The sequence below is a fragment of the Carcharodon carcharias genome, chromosome 19, assembly GCF_017639515.1.
Source record: "Carcharodon carcharias isolate sCarCar2 chromosome 19, sCarCar2.pri, whole genome shotgun sequence".
Taxonomy (NCBI): domain Eukaryota; kingdom Metazoa; phylum Chordata; class Chondrichthyes; order Lamniformes; family Lamnidae; genus Carcharodon; species Carcharodon carcharias.
The window spans coordinates 64,339,674-64,364,408 of NC_054485.1; the positions used below are offsets into that span (position 1 = coordinate 64,339,674).

At 47.9% G+C, this 24,735-nt stretch overlaps 1 protein-coding gene across 3 annotated transcripts in view; it reads left to right on the forward strand.

Moving 5' to 3' along the window:
* The window catches only part of tap1 (transporter 1, ATP-binding cassette, sub-family B (MDR/TAP)), an 86,106-nt gene that overhangs the window by 50,108 nt on the left and 11,263 nt on the right, over nt 1-24,735 (forward strand). The window lies entirely within an intron of this gene.

The window sequence follows — 24,735 nt, forward strand, 5'->3', positions numbered from 1 at the left end:
GTGAGGGGGGTATTAAACACACAGTGAGGGGGGTATTAAACACAGAGTGAGGGGGGTATTAAACACAGAGTGAGGGGAGATTAAACACAGAGTGAGGGGAGATTAAACACAGAGTGAGGGGGGTATTAAACACAGAGTGAGGGGGGTATTAAACACAGAGTGAGGGGGGGTTAAACACAGAGTGAGGGGAGATTAAACAGAGAGTGAGGGGGGAGATTAAACACAGAGTGAGGGGGGAGATTAAACACAGAGTGAGGGGGGAGATTAAACACAGAGTGAGAGGGGTATTAAACACAGAGTGAGGGGGGTTTAAACACAGAGTGAGGGGAGAGATTAAACACAGAGTGAGGGGGGAGATTAAACACAGAGTGAGGGGAGATTAAACACAGAGTGAGGGGGGATTAAACACAGAGTGAGGGGGAGGGGGGAGATTAAACACAGAGTGAGGGGGGGACATTAAACACAAAGTGAGGTTGGGAGATTAAACAAAGAGTGAGGGGGAGATCAAACAGTGTGAGTGGGGTGACTAAACACAGAGTGAGTTGGGGGAGAGATTGAACACAGAGTGAGGGGGGGCATTAAACACAGAGTGAAGGGGAGGTTAAACACAGAGTGAGGATGGGAGAGAATGAACCAAGAGTGCGGGAGAGATTAAACACAGAATGAGGGGGAGATTAAGCACATTATGACGGGATGATTAAACACAGAGTGCAGAGGGAGATTAAACACAGAGCGAGGAGGAGATTAAACACAGAGTGAGGGGGAGATTAAACAAAGAGTGCAGTGGGTTAAACACAGAGTGAGGGGAATGATTAAGCACAGAGTCAGGGGTGTTAAACACAGAGTGATGGAGGAGATTAAATACAGAGTCAGGGGGGATTAAGAATAGAATGAGGGGAGGGTTAAACACAGAGTGAGGGGACAGTAAACGCAGAGTGGGCGGGGGCGGGTTAAACACAGAGTGAAGGGGGGGAGTAAACACAGAGTCGGGGGAAGATTAAACACAGAGTAAGGGGAGATTAAACACAGAGTGAGGGTGGATTAAGAACAGAATGAGGGGAGGGATTAAACACAGAGTGAGGGGGACAGTAAATGCAGATGGGGGGGTGGTGTTAAACACAGATTGGGTGAGATTAAATACAGAGTGAAAGGGGGGATTAAACACTGAGTGAGGGGTGGGACTAAACACAGAGTGAGGGGGAGAGATTTAACACAGAGTGGGGTGGGTTGAACGCAGAGTGAGGGGGGGAGATTTAACACAGAGTGAGTGTAGATTAAAGACAGAGTGAGGGGGGAGGTATTAAACACAGAGTTAGTGGAGGGTTTAAACTCAGATTGAAGGGAGATTAAACACAGACTGAGGGGGAGATTAAACACAGAGTGAGGGGGAGAGATTAAACACATAGTGAGGGGGAGAGATTGAAAACAGAGTGAGGGAGGGAAATTAAATACAGTGAGGGAGGAGATTAAACACTGAGTGAGCAGAGGGATTAAACACAGAGTGAGGGGAGAGTAACACAGACTGAGGGGGAGATTAAACATAGAGTGAGGTGTTGATTAAACACAGAGTGAGGGGGGGAGATTAAACGCAGTGTGAGTGGGGGATTAAACACAGAGTGGGGGGGAACATAGAGTGAGGGGAGAGAAGGTAAACACAGAGTGAGGGGAGGGATTAAACAGAGTGAGAGGCCAGATTAAACATAGAGTGAGGAGGTATATTAAACACAGAGTGGGGTGGGTTGAACGCAGAGTGAGGGGGGAGATTAAACACGGAATGAGGGGGCAGACTAAACACAGAGTGAGGGGGCAGAATAAACACAGAGTGAGGGGGAGAGGTTAAACAAAGTGAGGGGGAGCTTAAACACAGAGTGAGGTGGGAGTTTAAACACAGAATAAGGGGAGAGGTTAAACACAGAATAAGGGTGGAGGTTAAACACAGAGTGATGGGGAGAGATTAAAAACAGAGTGAGGGGTTAAACACAGAGTGAGGGGGGAGAGATTAAATCCAGAGTGAGGGGGCTTAAACATAGAGTGAGTCGGGGTATTAAGCACAGAGTGAGCGGAGGGTTTAAACACAGAGTGAGGGGAGATTAAACACAGACTGAGGGGCAGATTAAACACAGGGTGACGTGGTGATTAAACACATAGTGGGGGAGTTAAACACAGAGTGAGGGGGAGAGATTAAAAACAGAGTGAATGGGGGAAATTAAACATATGAGGGGGGAGATTAAACACTGAGTGAGGGGAGGGATTAAACACAGAGTGAGGAGGGGGGATTAAACACAGAATGAGGGATGGGAATTAAACACAGAGTGAGAGCGGGCAGATTAAACACAGAGTGAGGGGATTAAACCCAGATTGAGGGGGGAGAGATTAGACACAGAGTGAGGAACGAGATTAAACACATAGTGAGGGGGTGCTTAAACACTGAGTGAGGAGGGGAAATTAAACACAGAGTGAGGAGGGAAATTAAACAGAGTTGGGCGGTGTTAAACACAGAGTGAGGGGGAGAGATTAAACACATAGCGAGGGGGAGAGATTGAAAACAGAGTGAGGGAGGGAAATTAAATACAGTGAGGGAGGAGATTAAACACTGAGTGAGCAGAGGGATCAAACACAGAGTGAGGGGAGATTAAACACCGAGCGAGGGGGGCCTTCAACACAGTGTGAGGGGAGGGATTAAGCACAGCGAGGAGGACTGTAAACACAGAGTGATGGGGGGTGGGGGTTAAACACAGAATGAGCAGGGATAGATTAAACACAGAGTTGGGGAGGGGGTGTTAAACACAGAGTTAGGGGTGAGATTAAACACAGAGTGAGGGAGGTATTAAACACAGAGTGAGAAGGAGGGATAAACACAGAATGAGGGTGGGGAATTAAACACAGTGAGGGGGGAGATTAAACACTGAGTGAGGTGAGGGATTAAACACAGAGTGAGGAGGGGAGATTAAACACAGAATGAGGGATGGGAATTAAACACAGAGTGAGGGGGGAGATTAAACACAGAGTGAGAGGGGGATTAAACACAGAGTGAGGTGGGATTAAACACAGAATGAGGGGGGAGATTAAACACAGAATGAGGGGGGAGATTAAACACAGAGTGAGGGGGGAGATTAAACACAGAGTGAGGGGGGTATTAAACACAGAGTGAGGGGGGTATTAAACACAGAGTGAGGGGGGAGATTAAACACAGAGTGAGGGGGGTATTAAACACAGAGTGAGGGGGGAGATTAAACACAGAGTGAGGGGGGTATTAAACACAGAGTGAGGGGGAGATTAAACACAGAGTGAGGGGGGGATTAAACACAGAGTGAGGGGGAGATTAAACACAGAGTGAGGGAGAGTATTAAACACAGAGTGAGGGAGAGTATTAAACACAGAGTGAGGGGGGAGATTAAACACAGAGTGAGGGGGGGATTAAACACAGAGTGAGGGGGGAGATTAAACACAGAGTGAGGGGGGGTTAAACACAGAGTGAGGGAGAGTATTAAACACAGAGTGAGGGGGGAGATTAAACACAGAGTGAAGGGGGATTAAACATAGAGTGAGAGGGGGATTAAACACAGAATGAGGTGGGATTAAACAGAGTGAGGGGGCGATTAAACACAGAGTGAAGAGGGAGGTTAAACACAGAGTGGGGGGGAGATTAAAACAGAGTGAGGGGGGGTTAAACACAGAGTGAGTGGGAGAGGTTAAACACAGAGTGAGGGGGGATTAAACACAGAGTGAGAGGGGGATTAAACACAGAGTGAGGTGGGATTAAACACAGAGTGAGGGGGCGATTAAACACAGAGTGAAGAGGGAGATTAAACACAGTTGGGGGGAGATTAAAGACAGAGTGAGGGGGGATTTAACACAGAGTGGGGGGGATTAAGAACAGAATGAGGGGAGGGATTAAACACAGAATGAGGGGGACAGTAAACGCAGAGTTGGGGGTGGGGGTTAAACACAGAGTGGGTGAGATTAAACACAGAGTGAAGGGGGGGATTAAACACTGAGTGAGAGGAGGGACTAAACACAGAGTAAGGGGGAGAGATTAAACACAAATTGGGGAGATTAAACACAGAGTGAGGGGGGGGGAATTAAGAACAGAGTGAGGGTAGGGATTAAACACAGAGTGAGGGGGACAGTAAACGCAGAGTTGGTGAGGGGGGTTAAACACAGATTGGGTGAGATTAAACATAGAGTGAAGTGGGGAGGATTAAACACTGAGTGAGGGGAGGGACTAAACACAGAGTGAGGGGGAGAGATTAAACACAGATTGGGGAGATTAAACACAGAGTGAAGGTGTAGATTGAATACAGAGAGAGGGGGGAGATTAAGCACAGAGTGAGGGAAGGTTAAGCACATTGTGAGGGGAGATTAAACACAAAGTGAAGGGCAGATTAAACATAAAGTGAGGGAGAGATTAAACACAGAGTGAGGGGGAGATTAAACACAAAGTGAGGGGGGATTAAGCACAGAGTGAGGGGGGATTAAAGACATGGTGGGGTGGGTTAAACACAGAGTGAGTGGGAGATCAAACACAGAGTGAAGGGGAGATTAAACACAGAGTGAGGCGAATGATTAAGCAGAGTCAGGGTGGTTAAACAGAGTGTGATGCGGGAGATTAAATACAGAGTCGGGGGAGATTAAACATTAGAGTAAAGGGGTATTTAACACAGAGTGAGGGGGGGATTGAGAACAGAATGAGGGTAGGGATTAAACACAGAGTGTGAGGGGGTCAGATTAAACACAGAGTGAGGAGGTGATAAAACAGTGTGAGTGGGGAGACCAAACACAGAGTGAGTGGGGGGAGAGATTGAACACGGAGTGAGGGGGAGATGAAAGACAGAGTGAGGGGGGGTGGTTAAACACAGAGTGAGGGGGAGGTTAAACACAGAGTGAGGATGGGAGAGAATGAACCAAGAGTGAGGGAGAGATTAAACACTGCATGAGGGGGAGATTAAGGACATTATGACGGGACGATTAAACAGAGAGTGAGGAGGGAGATTAAACACAGAGCGAGGAGGAGCTTAAACACAGAGTGAGGGGACATTAAACACAGAGTGGAGTGGGTTAAACACAGAGTGAGGGGAATGATTAAGCACAGAGTCAGGGGGGTTAAACACAGAGTGATGGGGGAGATTAAATACAGAGTCGGGGGGAGATTAAACAGAGAGTAAAGGGGTATTTAACACAGAGTGAGGGGGGGATTGAGAACAGAATGAGGGTAGGGATTAAACACAGAGTGAGGGGGACAGTAAACGCAGAGTGGGGTGGTTAAACACAGAGTGAAGGGGGGGAATAAACACAGAGTCAGGGGGGAGATTAAACACAGAGTAAGGGTAGATTAAACACAGAGTGAGGGGGGATTAAGAACAGAATGAGGGGAGGGATTAAACACAGAATGAGGGGGACAGTAAATGCAGAGTTTTGGGGGGTGTTAAACACAGAGCAGGTGAGATTAAACACTGAGTGAAGGGGGGATTAAACACTGAGTGAGGGGAGGGACTAAACACAGAGTGAGGGGGAGAGATAAAACAGATTGGGGAGATTAAACACAGAGTGAGGAGGGCGGATTAAGAACAGAATGAGGGTAGGGATTAAACACAGAGTGAGGGGGACAGTAAACACAGAGTGAAGGGGGGATTAAACACAGAGTAAAGGGAGATTTAACACATAGTTGGGGGGAGGATTAAGAACAGAATGAGGGGAGGGATTAAACACAGAATGAGGGGGACAGTAAACGCAGAGTTGCGGGGGGAGCGGGGTTAAACATAGAGTGGGTGAGATTAAACACAGAATGAAGGGGGGGATTAAACACTGAGTGAGGGGAGGGACTAAACACACAGCGATGGGGAGAGATAAAACACAGGTTGGGGAGATTAAACACAGTGAAGGGTAGATTGAACACAGAGAGGGGGAGAGATAAAACACAAAGTGAGGGGCAGATTAAACACAAAGTGAGGGGGAGAGGTTAAACACAGCGAGGGGGTGTTTGAAAACAGTGTGTGTTGGGGGGGTTAAACACAGAGTGAGGGGGAGAGATTAAATATAGAGTGAGGGGGAGAGATTAAATATAGAGTGAGGGGGAGAGATTAAACACAGAGTGAGGGGGAGAGATTAAAAACAGAGTGAGGGGGAGAGATTAAAAACAGAGTGAGGGAGAGCTTAAATATAGAGTGAGGGAGAGAGATTAAACACAGAGTGAGGGGGAGAGATTAAAAACAGACTGAGGGGAGACATTACACACAGTGAGGGGGGAGATTAAACACAGAGTGAGGGGGGGTTTAAAGTGAGTGGGGGATTAAACACAGAGTGAAGCGGGAGATTAAACACAGGGTGAGGGGGGATGAAACACAGAGTGAGGGGGGAGAGATTAAACACAGAGTGAGGGGGAGAGATTAAACACAGATTGGGGAGATTAAACACAGAGTGAAGGGGTAGATTGAATTTGGAGAGAGGGGGTAGATTAAACACAGTGTGAGGGGAGATTAAGCACAGAGTGAGGGGGAGATTAAACACAAAGTGAGGGGGAGATTAACACAGAGTGAGGGGGGGACATTAAACACAGAGTGAGTGTGGGAGATTAAACAAAGAGTGAGGGGGAGGTTAAACACAGAGTGCAGTTGGGTCAGATTAAACACAGTGAGGGGGAGTTTGAACACAGTGTGTGTGGGGGTGGTTAAACACAAAGTGAGGGGGAGAGATTAAAAACAGAGTGAGGGAGAGATTAAATAGAGAGTGAGGGGAGACATTAAATATAGAGTGAGGGAGAGAGATTAAACACAGAGTGAGGGGGAGAGATTAAAAACAGAGTGAGGGAGAGATTAAATATAGAGTGAGGGGAGAGATTAAACACAGTGAGGGAGTGAGATTAAAAACATTGATGTCGAGATTAAACACAGAGCAAGAGGGAGAGATTAAACACATAGCGAGAGGGAGTGATTAAAAACAGTGTGGGGGGAAATTAAAGACAGTGAGGGGGGAGATTAAACCCTGAGTGAGGGGAGGGATTAAACACAGAATGACGGGGAGAAATTAAAAATGGAGTGAGAGAGATTTAACACAGAGTGAGGGGCGATTAAGAACAGAATGAGGGGAAGGATTAAACACAGAGCGAAGAGGAGATTAAACACAGAGTGAGGGGGGGGATTAAACACACAGTGAGGGGAGAGATTAAACACAGAGTGAGGGGGGGGTTAAACACAGAGTGAGGGGAGAGATTAAACACAGAGTGAGGGGGGGATTAAACACAGAGTGAGGGGGATTAAACACAGAGTGAAGTGGGAGATTAAACACAGAGTGAGGGGAGATTAAACACAGAGTGAGGGGAGATTAAACACAGAGTGAGGGGGGATTAAACACAGAGTGAGGGGGAGATTAAACACAGAGTGAGGGGGGGACATTAAACACAAAGTGAGGGTGGGAGATTAAACAAAGAGTGAGGGGGAGATCAAACAGTGCGAGTGGGGTGACTACACACAGAGTGAGTGGGGGGAGAAATTAAACACAGAGTGAGGGGGAGGTTAAACACAGAATGAGGATGGGAGAGAATGAACCAAGAGTGTGGGAGAGATTAAACACAGAATGAGGGGGAGATTAAGCACATTATGACGGGATGATTAAACACAGAGTGCGGAGGGAGATTAAACACAGAGCGAAGAGGAGATTAAACACAGAGTGAGGGAGAGATTAAACAAAGAGTGCAGTGGGTTAAACACAGAGTGCGGAGGGAGATTAAACACAGAGCGAAGAGGAGATTAAACACAGAGTGAGGGAGAGATTAAACAAAGAGTGCAGTGGGTTAAACACAGAGTGAGGGGAATGATTAAGCACAGAGTCAGGGGTGTTAAACACAGAGTGATTGGGGAGTTTAAATACAGAGTCAGGGGTGATTAAGAATAGAATGAGGGGAGGGATTATACACAGAGTGAGGGGACAGTAAACGTAGAGTGGGCGGGGGCGGGTTAAACACAGAGTGAAGGGGGGGAGTAAACACAGAGTCAGGGGGAAGAATAAACACAGAGCGAAGAGGAGATTAAACACAGAGTGAGGGGAGAGATTAAACACAGAGTGGGGGGGGGGATTAAACACAGTGAGGGGAGAGATTAAACACAGAGTGAGGGGGAGATTAAACACAGAGTGAGGGGGATTAAGCACAGAGTGAAGCGGGAGATTAAACACAGAGTGAGGGGAGATTAAACACCGAGTGAAGCGGGAGATTAAACACAGAGTGAGGGGGGGTTAAACACAGAGTGAGGGGGGTATTAAACACACAGTGAGGGGGGTATTAAACACAGAGTGAGGGGGGTATTAAACACAGAGTGAGGGGAGATTAAACACAGAGTGAGGGGAGATTAAACACAGAGTGAGGGGGGTATTAAACACAGAGTGAGGGGGGTATTAAACACAGAGTGAGGGGGGGTTAAACACAGAGTGAGGGGAGATTAAACAGAGAGTGAGGGGGGAGATTAAACACAGAGTGAGGGGGGAGATTAAACACAGAGTGAGGGGGGAGATTAAACACAGAGTGAGAGGGGTATTAAACACAGAGTGAGGGGGGTTTAAACACAGAGTGAGGGGAGAGATTAAACACAGAGTGAGGGGGGAGATTAAACACAGAGTGAGGGGAGATTAAACACAGAGTGAGGGGGGATTAAACACAGAGTGAGGGGGAGGGGGGAGATTAAACACAGAGTGAGGGGGGGACATTAAACACAAAGTGAGGTTGGGAGATTAAACAAAGAGTGAGGGGGAGATCAAACAGTGTGAGTGGGGTGACTAAACACAGAGTGAGTTGGGGGAGAGATTGAACACAGAGTGAGGGGGGGCATTAAACACAGAGTGAAGGGGAGGTTAAACACAGAGTGAGGATGGGAGAGAATGAACCAAGAGTGCGGGAGAGATTAAACACAGAATGAGGGGGAGATTAAGCACATTATGACGGGATGATTAAACACAGAGTGCAGAGGGAGATTAAACACAGAGCGAGGAGGAGATTAAACACAGAGTGAGGGGGAGATTAAACAAAGAGTGCAGTGGGTTAAACACAGAGTGAGGGGAATGATTAAGCACAGAGTCAGGGGTGTTAAACACAGAGTGATGGGGGAGATTAAATACAGAGTCAGGGGGGATTAAGAATAGAATGAGGGGAGGGTTAAACACAGAGTGAGGGGACAGTAAACGCAGAGTGGGCGGGGGCGGGTTAAACACAGAGTGAAGGGGGGGAGTAAACACAGAGTCGGGGGAAGATTAAACACAGAGTAAGGGGAGATTAAACACAGAGTGAGGGTGGATTAAGAACAGAATGAGGGGAGGGATTAAACACAGAGTGAGGGGGACAGTAAATGCAGATGGGGGGGTGGTGTTAAACACAGATTGGGTGAGATTAAATACAGAGTGAAAGGGGGGATTAAACACTGAGTGAGGGGTGGGACTAAACACAGAGTGAGGGGGAGAGATTTAACACAGAGTGGGGTGGGTTGAACGCAGAGTGAGGGGGGAGATTTAACACAGAGTGAGTGTAGATTAAAGACAGAGTGAGGGGGGAGGTATTAAACACAGAGTTAGTGGAGGGTTTAAACTCAGATTGAAGGGAGATTAAACACAGACTGAGGGGGAGATTAAACACAGAGTGAGGGGGAGAGATTAAACACATAGTGAGGGGGAGAGATTGAAAACAGAGTGAGGGAGGGAAATTAAATACAGTGAGGGAGGAGATTAAACACTGAGTGAGCAGAGGGATTAAACACAGAGTGAGGGGAGAGTAACACAGACTGAGGGGGAGATTAAACATAGAGTGAGGTGTTGATTAAACACAGAGTGAGGGGGGGAGATTAAACGCAGTGTGAGTGGGGGATTAAACACAGAGTGGGGGGGAACATAGAGTGAGGGGAGAGAAGGTAAACACAGAGTGAGGGGAGGGATTAAACAGAGTGAGAGGCCAGATTAAACATAGAGTGAGGAGGTATATTAAACACAGAGTGGGGTGGGTTGAACGCAGAGTGAGGGGGGAGATTAAACACGGAATGAGGGGGCAGACTAAACACAGAGCGAGGGGGCAGAATAAACACAGAGTGAGGGGGAGAGGTTAAACAAAGTGAGGGGGAGCTTAAACACAGAGTGAGGTGGGAGTTTAAACACAGAATAAGGGGAGAGGTTAAACACAGAATAAGGGTGGAGGTTAAACACAGAGTGGGGGGGGGGCGGTTAAACACAGTGTGAGGGGAGGATTTAAGAACAGAGTGGGGGTGGTGGTTAAACACTGAGTGAGCGGGGAGAGATTAAACACAGAGTGGGGTGGGATGAACGCAGAGTGAAGGGAGAGATTAAACACGGAGTGAGGGGGCAGAATAAACACAGAGTGAGGGGAGAGACTAAACACAGAGTGAGGGGGAGAGGTTAAACAAAGTGAGGGGGAGCTTAAACACAGAGTGAGGTGGGAGTTAAAACACAGAATAAGGGTGGAGGTTAAACACAGAGTGATGGGGAGAGATTAAAAATAGCGTGAGGGGGGGTTAAACACAGAGTGAGGGGAGATTAAACAGAGAGTGAGGGGGGAGATTAAACACAGAGTGAGGGGGGAGATTAAACACAGAGTGAGGGGGGAGATTAAACACAGAGTGAGAGGGGTATTAAACACAGAGTGAGGGGGGTTTAAACACAGAGTGAGGGGAGAGATTAAACACAGAGTGAGGGGGGAGATTAAACACAGAGTGAGGGGAGATTAAACACAGAGTGAGGGGGGATTAAACACAGAGTGAGGGGGAGGGGGGAGATTAAACACAGAGTGAGGGGGGGACATTAAACACAAAGTGAGGTTGGGAGATTAAACAAAGAGTGAGGGGGAGATCAAACAGTGTGAGTGGGGTGACTAAACACAGAGTGAGTTGGGGGAGAGATTGAACACAGAGTGAGGGGGGGCATTAAACACAGAGTGAAGGGGAGGTTAAACACAGAGTGAGGATGGGAGAGAATGAACCAAGAGTGCGGGAGAGATTAAACACAGAATGAGGGGGAGATTAAGCACATTATGACGGGATGATTAAACACAGAGTGCAGAGGGAGATTAAACACAGAGCGAGGAGGAGATTAAACACAGAGTGAGGGGGAGATTAAACAAAGAGTGCAGTGGGTTAAACACAGAGTGAGGGGAATGATTAAGCACAGAGTCAGGGGTGTTAAACACAGAGTGATGGGGGAGATTAAATACAGAGTCAGGGGGGATTAAGAATAGAATGAGGGGAGGGTTAAACACAGAGTGAGGGGACAGTAAACGCAGAGTGGGCGGGGGCGGGTTAAACACAGAGTGAAGGGGGGGAGTAAACACAGAGTCGGGGGAAGATTAAACACAGAGTAAGGGGAGATTAAACACAGAGTGAGGGTGGATTAAGAACAGAATGAGGGGAGGGATTAAACACAGAGTGAGGGGGACAGTAAATGCAGATGGGGGGGTGGTGTTAAACACAGATTGGGTGAGATTAAATACAGAGTGAAAGGGGGGATTAAACACTGAGTGAGGGGTGGGACTAAACACAGAGTGAGGGGGAGAGATTTAACACAGAGTGGGGTGGGTTGAACGCAGAGTGAGGGGGGAGATTTAACACAGAGTGAGTGTAGATTAAAGACAGAGTGAGGGGGGAGGTATTAAACACAGAGTTAGTGGAGGGTTTAAACTCAGATTGAAGGGAGATTAAACACAGACTGAGGGGGAGATTAAACACAGAGTGAGGGGGAGAGATTAAACACATAGTGAGGGGGAGAGATTGAAAACAGAGTGAGGGAGGGAAATTAAATACAGTGAGGGAGGAGATTAAACACTGAGTGAGCAGAGGGATTAAACACAGAGTGAGGGGAGAGTAACACAGACTGAGGGGGAGATTAAACATAGAGTGAGGTGTTGATTAAACACAGAGTGAGGGGGGGAGATTAAACGCAGTGTGAGTGGGGGATTAAACACAGAGTGGGGGGGAACATAGAGTGAGGGGAGAGAAGGTAAACACAGAGTGAGGGGAGGGATTAAACAGAGTGAGAGGCCAGATTAAACATAGAGTGAGGAGGTATATTAAACACAGAGTGGGGTGGGTTGAACGCAGAGTGAGGGGGGAGATTAAACACGGAATGAGGGGGCAGACTAAACACAGAGCGAGGGGGCAGAATAAACACAGAGTGAGGGGGAGAGGTTAAACAAAGTGAGGGGGAGCTTAAACACAGAGTGAGGTGGGAGTTTAAACACAGAATAAGGGGAGAGGTTAAACACAGAATAAGGGTGGAGGTTAAACACAGAGTGGTGGGGGGGCGGTTAAACACAGTGTGAGGGGAGGATTTAAGAACAGAGTGGGGGTGGTGGTTAAACACTGAGTGAGCGGGGAGAGATTAAACACAGAGTGGGGTGGGATGAACGCAGAGTGAAGGGAGAGATTAAACACGGAGTGAGGGGGCAGAATAAACACAGAGTGAGGGGAGAGACTAAACACAGAGTGAGGGGGAGAGGTTAAACAAAGTGAGGGGGAGCTTAAACACAGAGTGAGGTGGGAGTTTAAACACAGAATAAGGGTGGAGGTTAAACACAGAGTGATGGGGAGAGATTAAAAATAGCGTGAGGGGAGGTTAAACACAGAGTGAGGGGGGAGAGATTAAATCCAGAGTGAGGGGGGTTAAACACAGAGTGAGTCGGGGTATTAAGCACAGAGTGAGTGGAGGGTTTAAACACAGAGTGAGGGGGGAGAGATTAAATCCAGAGTGAGGGGGCTTAAACATAGAGTGAGTCGGGGTATTAAGCACAGAGTGAGCGGAGGGTTTAAACACAGAGTGAGGGGAGATTAAACACAGACTGAGGGGCAGATTAAACACAGGGTGACGTGGTGATTAAACACATAGTGGGGGAGTTAAACACAGAGTGAGGGGGAGAGATTAAAAACAGAGTGAATGGGGGAAATTAAACATATGAGGGGGGAGATTAAACACTGAGTGAGGGGAGGGATTAAACACAGAGTGAGGAGGGGGGATTAAACACAGAATGAGGGATGGGAATTAAACACAGAGTGAGAGCGGGCAGATTAAACACAGAGTGAGGGGATTAAACCCAGATTGAGGGGGGAGAGATTAGACACAGAGTGAGGAACGAGATTAAACACATAGTGAGGGGGTGCTTAAACACTGAGTGAGGAGGGGAAATTAAACACAGAGTGAGGAGGGAAATTAAACAGAGTTGGGTGGTGTTAAACACAGAGTGAGGGGGAGAGATTAAACACATAGCGAGGGGGAGAGATTGAAAACAGAGTGAGGGAGGGAAATTAAATACAGTGAGGGAGGAGATTAAACACTGAGTGAGCAGAGGGATCAAACACAGAGTGAGGGGAGAGTAACACAGAGTGAGGTGTTGATTAAACACAGAGTGAGGGGAGATTAAACACCGAGCGAGGGGGGCCTTCAACACAGTGTGAGGGGAGGGATTAAGCACAGCGAGGGGGACTGTAAACACAGAGTGATGGGGGGTGGGGGTTAAACACAGAATGAGCAGGGATAGATTAAACACAGAGTTGGGGAGGGGGTGTTAAACACAGAGTTAGGGGTGAGATTAAACACAGAGTGAGGGAGGTATTAAACACAGAGTGAGAAGGAGGGATAAACACAGAATGAGGGTGGGGAATTAAACACAGTGAGGGGGGAGATTAAACACTGAGTGAGGTGAGGGATTAAACACAGAGTGAGGAGGGGGGATTAAACACAGAATGAGGGATGGGAATTAAACACAGAGTGAGGCGGGCAGATTAAACACAGAGTGAGGGGATTAAACCAGAGTGAGGAGTGAGATTAAACACAGAGTGGGCGGGTTAAACACAAAGTGAGGGGGCGCTTAAACACACAGTGAGGTGGGGGAAATTAAACACTGAGTGAGGGGAGGGATTAAACTCAGAGTGAGGTGGAGGGATTAAACACAGAATGAGGGATGGGAATTATACAGAGTGAGGCGGGCAGATTAAACGCAGAGTGAGGGGATTAAATCCAGAGTGAGGGGGGGGGAAATAAAACACAGAGTGAGGAGGGAGATTAAACACAGATTGGGGGGGGGTGTTAAACACAAAGTGAGGGGAGGATTAAAAACAGAGTGAGGGCGGAGATTAAACGCAGTGTGAGTGGGGGATTAAACACAGAGTGGGGGGGCGGTTGAACATAGAGTGAGTGGATAGAGTGTAAACACAGAGTGTGGGGAGGGATTAAACACAGAGTGAGGGGGCAGATTAAACATAGAGTGAGGAGGGAGAATAAACATAGAGTGAGGGGGCAGATTAAACATAGAGTGAGGAGGGAGATTAAGCCCAGAGTGAGGAGGTGATTAAATATAGAGCGAGGAGGGAGATTAAACACAGAGTGGGGGGGGGGTGTTAAACACGGAGTGAGGGGGGGATTATACACAGAGTGGTGGGGGGGCGGTTAAACACAGTGTGAGGGGAGGATTTAAGAACAGAGTGGGGGTGGTGGTTAAACACTGAGTGAGCGGGGAGAGATTAAACACAGAGTGGGGTGGGATGAACGCAGAGTGAAGGGAGAGATTAAACACGGAGTGAGGGGGCAGAATAAACACAGAGTGAGGGGAGAGACTAAACACAGAGTGAGGGGGAGAGGTTAAACAAAGTGAGGGGGAGCTTAAACACAGAGTGAGGTGGGAGTTTAAACACAGAATAAGGGTGGAGGTTAAACACAGAGTGATGGGGAGAGATTAAAAATAGCGTGAGGGGAGGTTAAACACAGAGTGAGGGGGGAGAGATTAAATCCAGAGTGAGGGGGGTTAAACACAGAGTGAGTCGGGGTATTAAGCACAGAGTGAGTGGAGGGTTTAAACACAGAGTGAGGGGAGATTAAACACAGACTGAGGGGCAGATTATACACAGGGTGAGGTGGTGAATAAACACAGAGTTGGGGAGTTAAACACAGAGTGAGGGGGAGAGATTGAAAACAGAGTGAATGGGGGAAATTAAACATATGAGGGGGGAGATTAAACACTGAGTCAGGGGAGGGATTAAACACAGAGTGAGGAGGGGGGATTAAAAACAGAATGAGGGATGGGAATTAAACACAGAGTGAGGCGGGCAGATTAAACACAGAGTGAAGGGATTAAACCCAGATTGAGGGGGGAGAGATTAGACACAGAGTGAGGAACGAGATTAAACACATAGTGAGGGGGTGCTTAAACACTGAGTGAGGAGGGGAAATTAAACACAGAGTGAGGAGGGAAATTAAACAGAGTTGGGCGGTGTTAAACACAGAGTGAGGGGGAGAGATTAAACACATAGCGAGGGGGAGAGATTGAAAACAGAGTGAGGGAGGGAAATTAAATACAGTGAGGGAGGAGATTAAACACTGAGTGAGCAGAGGGATCAAACACAGAGTGAGGGGAGAGTAACACAGAGTGAGGTGTTGATTAAACACAGAGTGAGGGGAGATTAAACAACGAGCGAGGGGGGCCTTCAACACAGTGTGAGGGGAGGGATTAAGCACAGCGAGGGGGACTGTAAACACAGAGTGATGGGGGGTGGGGGTTAAACACAGAATGAGCAGGGATAGATTAAACACAGAGTTGGGGAGGGGGTGTTAAACACAGAGTTAGGGGTGAGATTAAACACAAGTGAGGGAGGTATTAAACACAGAGTGAGAAGGAGGGATAAACACAGAATGAGGGTGGGGAATTAAACACAGTGAGGGGGGAGATTAAACACTGAGTGAGGTGAGGGATTAAACACAGAGTGAGGAGGGGGGATTAAACACAGAATGAGGGATGGGAATTAAACACAGAGTGAGGCGGGCAGATTAAACACAGAGTGAGGGGATTAAACCAGAGTGAGGAGTGAGATTAAACACAGAGTGGGCGGGTTAAACACAAAGTGAGGGGGCGCTTAAACACACAGTGAGGTGGGGGAAATTAAACACTGAGTGAGGGGAGGGATTAAACTCAGAGTGAGGTGGAGGGATTAAACACAGAATGAGGGATGGGAATTATACAGAGTGAGGCGGGCAGATTAAACGCAGAGTGAGGGGATTAAATCCAGAGTGAGGGGGGGGAAATAAAACACAGAGTGAGGAGGGAGATTAAACACAGATTGGGGGGGGGTGTTAAACACAAAGTGAGGGGAGGATTAAAAACAGAGTGAGGGCGGAGATTAAACGCAGTGTGAGTGGGGGATTAAACACAGAGTGGGGGGGCGGTTGAACATAGAGTGAGTGGATAGAGTGTAAACACAGAGTGTGGGGAGGGATTAAACACAGAGTGAGGGGGCAGATTAAACATAGAGTGAGGAGGGAGAATAAACATAGAGTGAGGGGGCAGATTAAACATAGAGTGAGGAGGGAGATTAAGCCCAGAGTGAGGAGGTGATTAAATATAGAGCGAGGAGGGAGATTAAACACAGAGTGGGGGGGGGTGTTAAACACGGAGTGAGGGGGGGATTATACACAGAGTGGTGGGGGGGCGGTTAAACACAGTGTGAGGGGAGGATTTAAGAACAGAGTGGGGGTGGTGGTTAAACACTGAGTGAGCGGGGAGAGATTAAACACAGAGTGGGGTGGGATGAACGCAGAGTGAAGGGAGAGATTAAACACGGAGTGAGGGGGCAGAATAAACACAGAGTGAGGGGAGAGACTAAACACAGAGTGAGGGGGAGAGGTTAAACAAAGTGAGGGGGAGCTTAAACACAGAGTGAGGTGGGAGTTTAAACACAGAATAAGGGTGGAGGTTAAACACAGAGTGATGGGGAGAGATTAAAAATAGCGTGAGGGGAGGTTAAACACAGAGTGAGGGGGGAGAGATTAAATCCAGAGTGAGGGGGGTTAAACACAGAGTGAGTCGGGGTATTAAGCACAGAGTGAGTGGAGGGTTTAAACACAGAGTGAGGGGGGAGAGATTAAATCCAGAGTGAGGGGGCTTAAACATAGAGTGAGTCGGGGTATTAAGCACAGAGTGAGCGGAGGGTTTAAACACAGAGTGAGGGGAGATTAAACACAGACTGAGGGGCAGATTAAACACAGGGTGACGTGGTGATTAAACACATAGTGGGGGAGTTAAACACAGAGTGAGGGGGAGAGATTAAAAACAGAGTGAATGGGGGAAATTAAACATATGAGGGGGGAGATTAAACACTGAGTGAGGGGAGGGATTAAACACAGAGTGAGGAGGGGGGATTAAACACAGAATGAGGGATGGGAATTAAACACAGAGTGAGAGCGGGCAGATTAAACACAGAGTGAGGGGATTAAACCCAGATTGAGGGGGGAGAGATTAGACACAGAGTGAGGAACGAGATTAAACACATAGTGAGGGGGTGCTTAAACACTGAGTGAGGAGGGGAAATTAAACACAGAGTGAGGAGGGAAATTAAACAGAGTTGGGCGGTGTTAAACACAGAGTGAGGGGGAGAGATTAAACACATAGCGAGGGGGAGAGATTGAAAACAGAGTGAGGGAGGGAAATTAAATACAGTGAGGGAGGAGATTAAACACTGAGTGAGCAGAGGGATCAAACACAGAGTGAGGGGAGAGTAACACAGAGTGAGGTGTTGATTAAACACAGAGTGAGGGGAGATTAAACACCGAGCGAGGGGGGCCTTCAACACAGTGTGAGGGGAGGGATTAAGCACAGCGAGGGGGACTGTAAACACAGAGTGATGGGGGGTGGGGGTTAAACACAGAATGAGCAGGGATAGATTAAACACAGAGTTGGGGAGGGGGTGTTAAACACAGAGTTAGGGGTGAGATTAAACACAGAGTGAGGGAGGTATTAAACACAGAGTGAGAAGGAGGGATAAACACAGAATGAGGGTGGGGAATTAAACACAGTGAGGGGGGAGATTAAACACTGAGTGAGGTGAGGGATTAAACACAGAGTGAGGAGGGGGGATTAAACACAGAATGAGGGATGGGAATTAAACACAGAGTGAGGCGGGCAGATTAAACACAGAGTGAGGGGATTAAACCAGAGTGAGGAGTGAGATTAAACACAGAGTGGGCGGGTTAAACACAAAGTGAGGGGGCGCTTAAACACACAGTGAGGTGGGGGAAATTAAACACTGAGTGAGGGGAGGGATTAAACTCAGAGTGAGGTGGAGGGATTAAACACAGAATGAGGGATGGGAATTATACAGAGTGAGGCGGGCAGATTAAACGCAGAGTGAGGGGATTAAATCCAGAGTCGGGGGGGGAAATAAAACACAGAGTGAGGAGGGAGATTAAACACAGATTGGGGGGGGGTGTTAAACACAAAGTGAGGGGAGGATTAAAAACAGAGTGAGGGCGGAGATTAAACGCAGTGTGAGTGGGGGATTAAACACAGAGTGGGGGGGCGGTTGAACATAGAGTGAGTGGATAGAGTGTAAACACAGAGTGTGGGGAGGGATTAAACACAGAGTGAGGGGGCAGATTAAACATAGAGTGAGGAGGGAGAATAAACATAGAGTGAGGGGGCAGATTAAACATAGAGTGAGGAGGGAGATTAAGCCCAGAGTGAGGAGGTGATTAAATATAGAGCGAGGAGGGAGATTAAACACAGAGTGGGGGGGGGTGTTAAACACGGAGTGAGGGGGGGATTATACACAGAGTGGTGGGGGCGCGATTAAACACAGTGTGAGGGGAGGATTTAAGAACAGAGTGGGGGTGGTGGTTAAACACTGAGTGAGCGGGGAGAGATTAAACACAGAGTGGGGTGGGATGAACGCAGAGTGAAGGGAGAGATTAAACACGGAGTGAGGGGGCAGAATAAACACAGAGTGAGGGGAGAGACTAAACACAGAGTGAGGGGGAGAGGTTAAACAAAGTGAGGGGGAGCTTAAACACAGAGTGAGGTGGGAGTTTAAACACAGAATAAGGGTGGAGGTTAAACACAGAGTGATGGGGAGAGATTAAAAATAGCGTGAGGGGAGGTTAAACACAGAGTGAGGGGGGAGAGATTAAATCCAGAGTGAGGGGGGTTAAACACAGAGTGAGTCGGGGTATTAAGCACAGAGTGAGTGGAGGGTTTAAACACAGAGTGAGGGGAGATTAAACACAGACTGAGGGGCAGATTAAACACAGGGTGAGGTGGTGAATAAACACAGAGTTGGGGAGTTAAACACAGAGTGAGGGGGAGAGATTGAAAACAGAGTGAATGGGGGAAATTAAACATATGAGGGGGGAGATTAAACACTGAGTCAGGGGAGGGATTAAACACAGAGTGAGGAGGGGGGATTAAAAACAGAATGAGGGATGGGAATTAAACACAGAGTGAGGCGGGCAGATTAAACACAGAGTGAAGGGATTAAACCCAGATTGAGGGGGGAGAGATTAGACATAGAGTGAGGAAGGAGATTAAACACATAGTGAGGGGGTGCTTAAACACTGAGTGAGGAGGGGAAATTAAACACAGAGTGAGGAGGGAAATTAAACACAGAGTGGGGGTTGTTAAACACAGAATGAAGGGGGGGATTAAAAACAAAGTGAGGGGCGGAGATTAAACACAGAGTGAGGAGGGGGGATTAAACACAGAATGAGGGATAGGAATTAAACACAGAGTGAGGCAGGCAGATTAAATACAGAGTTGGGGGGAGGGGCGCGGTTGAACATAGAGTGAGTGGAGAGATTGTAAACACAGAGTGAGGGGGCAGATTAAACATAGAGTGAGGAGGGAGATTGAACACAGAGTGAGGAGGTGATTAAACAGAGTGAGGATGGAGACTAAACACAGAGTGGGGGGACAGTTAAACACAGTGTGAGGGGAGGATTTAAGCACAGAGTGAGTGGGGGTTTAAACATAGAGTGGGGGTGGTGGTTAAGCACTAAGTGAGCGGGAAGAGATTAAACACAGTGGGGTGGGTTGAACGCAGAGTGAGCGGGGAGATTAAACACAGAGTGAGTGGAGATTAAAGACAGAGTGAGGGGGGAGGTATTAAACACAGAGTGAGTGGAGGGATTAAACACAGATTGTGGGGAGATTAAACACAGACTGAGGGGGAGATTAAACACAGAGTGAGGGGGTGGAATTATACACAGAGTGAGGAGGGAGATTAAACACAGAGTGAGGGGGGTTAAACAAACTGTGAGGGGAGATAAAACACAATGAGGGGGGAGATTAAACACAGAGTGAGGGGGGATTATAAACAGAATTGGGGGTGGTTAAACACAGTGTGAGGGGAGGATTTAAGCACAGAGTGAGGGGGGGTTTAAACATAGAGTGGGGTGGGTTGAATGCAGAGTGAGGGGGGAGATTAAACGCAGAGTGAGGGGGGAGATTAAAGACAGAGTGAGGGGAGATTAAACACAGAGTGAGGGCAGATTAAACACAGAGTGCGGGGGTGAGATTAAACCCAGAGTGAGGTGGGGATTAAACACAGAGTTTGGGGGGACATTAAACACAGAGTGCGGGGGTGGGGGGGAAGGTTGAACATAGAGTGAGTGGAGAGAGTGTAAACACAGAGTGAGGGGGGAGTAAAAAGAGAGTGAGGGGGGTAGATTAAACGCAGAGTGAGTGGGGGATAAACACAGAGTTGGGGGGGACAATAAACAAGGAGTGTGGGGGGGAAACATAGAGTGAGGGGAGAGAGAGTAAACACAGAGTGAGGGGCGGGATTAAACACAGAGTGAGAGGCCAGATTGAACATAGAGTGAGGAGGGATATTAAACACAGAGTGGGGTGGGTTGATCGCAGAGTGAGGGGGGAGATTAAACACAGAGTGAGGGTGGAGATTAAACATAGAGTGAGGGGGGAATTAAACACAGTGTGAGGGGGGAATTAAACACAGAGTGAGGAGGGCAGATTAAACACAGAGTGAGAGGGGGGGCGAGATTAAACCCAGAGTGAGGTGGGGATTAAACATAGAGTGAGGGGTGGGGGAGATTAAACGCAGAGTGAGAGGGATTAAACACAGAGTGAGGAGGGAGATTAAACACAGAGTAGGGGGGGTTAAACACAGAGTGAGGGGGGGATTATAAACAGAATTGGGGGCGGTTAAACACTGTGTGAGGGAAGGATTTAAGCACAGAGTGAGGGGGGTTTAAACATAGAGTGGGGTGGGTTGAATGCAGAGTGAGGGGGGAGATTAAACGCAGAGTGAGTGGGGGATTAAACACAGAGTGGGGGGGGAACATCTAGTGAGTGGAGAGAGTGTAAACAGAGTGACTGGAGGAATTAAACACAGAGTGAGGGGGGAGGTTAAACACAGAATAAGGGTGGAGGTTAAACATAGAGTGAGGGGGAGAGATTAAAAACAGAGTGAGGGGTGGTTAAGCACAGAGTGAGGGGGGAGAGATTAAACCCAGAGTGAGGGGGGTTAAACAGAGTGAGTCGGGGTATTAAACACAGAGTGAGCGGAGGGTTTAAACACAGAGTGAGGGGAGATTAAATACAGACTGAGGGGCAGATTAAACACAGGGTGAGGTCGTGATTAAACACAGAGTGGGGGGCTAAACACAGAGTGAGGGGGAGAGATTAAACACAGAGTGAGGGGGAGAGTTTGAAAACAGAGTGGGTGAGGGAAATTAAACACTGTGAGGGGGGAGATTAAACACTGAGTGAGGGGAGGGATTAAACAGAGAGTGAGGAAGGGGATTAAACACAGAATGAGGGGGTGGAATTATACACAGTGAGGAGGGAGATTAAACACAGAGTGAGGGGGGGATTATAAACAGAATTGGGGGCGGTTAAACACAGTGTTAGGGGAGGATTTAAGCACAGAGTGAGGGGGGTTTAAACATAGAGTGGGGTGGGTTGAATGCAGAGTGAGGGGGGAGATTAAACGCAGAGTGAGGGGGGAGATTAAACATAGAGTGAGGGGAGATTAAAGACAGAGTGAGGGGGGAACATCTAGTGAGTGGAGAGAGTGTAAACAGAGTGAGTGGAGGGATTAAACACAGAGTGAGGGGGCAGATTAAACATAGCGTGAGGAGGGAGATTAAACACAGAGTGAGGGGGAGATTAAACACAGAGTGAGGGGAGAGATTAAACCCAGAGTAAGGGGGAATTAAACACAGAGTGAGGGATGGGGGAGATTAAACGTAGAGTGAGGGGGATTAAACACAGAGTGAGGAGGAAGATTAAACATAGCGTGAGGAGGGAGATTAAACACAGAGTGGGGGGGGAGATTAAACCTAGAGTGAGGGGGAGATTAAACACAGAGTGAGGGGGGAGATTAAACCCAGAGTAAGGGGGAATTAAACACAGAGTGAGGGATGGGGGAGATTAAACGTAGAGTGAGGGGGATTAAACACAGAGTGAGCGGAGGGAATAAACTCAGAGTGAGGGGAGATTAATCACAGACTGAAGGGGAGGTTAAACACAGAGTGAGGTGGTGCTTAAACAAAGAATTGGGGGTATTCAACACAGAGTGAGGTGAGGGATTAAACACAGAGTGAAGGGGACAGTAAACACAGAGTGATTGGGGGGGTTAAACACAGAATGAGTGGGGATAGATTAAACACAGAGTTGGGGGGGTTAAACACAGAGTGAGGGGGACAGTAAACACAGAGTGAGGGGGCGGGGAAGATTTAACACAGAGTGAGGGGGAGAGATTAAAAACAGAGTTTTGGGGGTGGGTTAAAAACATTGTGAGGGGAGAGATTAAACACAGAGTGAGGGGGGGAGGTTAAACACAGGATAAGGATGGCGGTTAAACACAGAGTGAGGGGGAGAGATTAAAAACAGAGTGAGGGGGGTTAAACACAGAGTGAGAGGTGAGAGATTAAACCCAGAGTGAGGGGTGTTAAACAGAGTGAGTCGGGGTATTAAGCACAGAGTGAGCGGAAAGTTTAAGCACAGAGTGAGGGGAGATTAAACACAGACTGAGGGGCAGATTAAACACAGGGTGAAGTGGTGATTAAACACAGAGTGGGGGGTTAAACACAGAGTGAGGGGGAGAGATTAAACATAGAGTGAGGGGGAGAGGTTGAAAACAGAGTGAGTGGGGGAAATTAAACATTGTGAGGGGGGAGATTAAACACTGAGTGAGGGAAGGGATTAAACATAGAGTGAGGAGGGGGGATTAAACACAGAATGAGGGGGTGGAATTATACACAGAGTGAGGAGGGAGATTAAACACAGAGTGAGGGGGGTTAAACAAACTGTGAGGGGAGATAAAACACAATGAGGGGGGAGATTAAACACAGAGTGAGGGGGGATTATAAACAGAATTGGGGGTGGTTAAACACAGTGTGAGGGGAGGATTTAAGCACAGAGTGAGGGGGGGTTTAAACATAGAGTGGGGTGGGTTGAATGCAGAGTGAGGGGGGAGATTAAACGCAGAGTGAGGAGGGAGATTAAACACAGAGTAGGGGGGGTTAAACACAGAGTGAGGGGGGGATTATAAACAGAATTGGGGGCGGTTAAACACTGTGTGAGGGGAGGATTTAAGCACAGAGTGAGGGGGGTTTAAACATAGAGTGGGGTGGGTTGAATGCAGAGTGAGGGGGGAGATTAAACGCAGAGTGAGTGGGGGATTAAACACAGAGTGGGGGGGGAACATCTAGTGAGTGGAGAGAGTGTAAACAGAGTGACTGGAGGGATTAAACACAGAGTGAGGGGGGAGGTTAAACACAGAATAAGGGTGGAGGTTAAACATAGAGTGAGGGGGAGAGATTAAAAACAGAGTGAGGAGGGTTAAGCACAGAGTGAGGGGGGAGAGATTAAACCCAGAGTGAGGGGGGTTAAACAGAGTGAGTCGGGGTATTAAACACAGAGTGAGCGGAGGGTTTAAACACAGAGTGAGGGGAGATTAAATACAGACTGAGGGGCAGATTAAACACAGGGTGAGGTCGTGATTAAACACAGAGTGGGGGGCTAAACACAGAGTGAGGGGGAGAGATTAAACACAGAGTGAGGGGGAGAGTTTGAAAACAGAGTGGGTGAGGGAAATTAAACACTGTGGGGGGGGAGATTAAACACTGAGTGAGGGGAGGGATTAAACAGAGAGTGAGGAGGGGGATTAAACACAGAATGAGGGGGTGGAATTATACACAGTGAGGAGGGAGATTAAACACAGAGTGAGGGGGGGATTATATACAGAATTGGGGGCGGTTAAACACAGTGTGAGGGGAGGATTTAAGCACAGAGTGAGGGGGGGTTTAAACATAGAGTGGGGTGGGTTGAATGCAGAGTGAGGGGGGAGATTAAACGCAGAGTGAGGGGGGAGATTAAACATAGAGTGAGGGGAGATTAAAGACAGAGTGAGGGGGGAACATCTAGTGAGTGGAGAGAGTGTAAACAGAGTGAGTGGAGGGATTAAACACAGAGTGAGGGGGCAGATTAAACATAGCGTGAGGAGGGAGATTAAACACAGAGTGAGGGGGAGATTAAACACAGAGTGAGGGGAGAGATTAAACCCAGAGTAAGGGGGAATTAAACACAGAGTGAGGGATGGGGGAGATTAAACGTAGAGTGAGGGGGATTAAACACAGAGTGAGGAGGAAGATTAAACATAGCGTGAGGAGGGAGATTAAACACAGAGTGGGGGGGGGGAGATTAAACCTAGAGTGAGGGGGAGATTAAACACAGAGTGAGGGGGGAGATTAAACCCAGAGTAAGGGGGAATTAAACACAGAGTGAGGGATGGGGGAGATTAAACGTAGAGTGAGGGGGATTAAACACAGAGTGAGCGGAGGGAATAAACTCAGAGTGAGGGGAGATTAATCACAGACTGAAGGGGAGGTTAAACACAGAGTGAGGTGGTGCTTAAACAAAGAATTGGGGGTATTCAACACAGAGTGAGGTGAGGGATTAAACACAGAGTGAAGGGG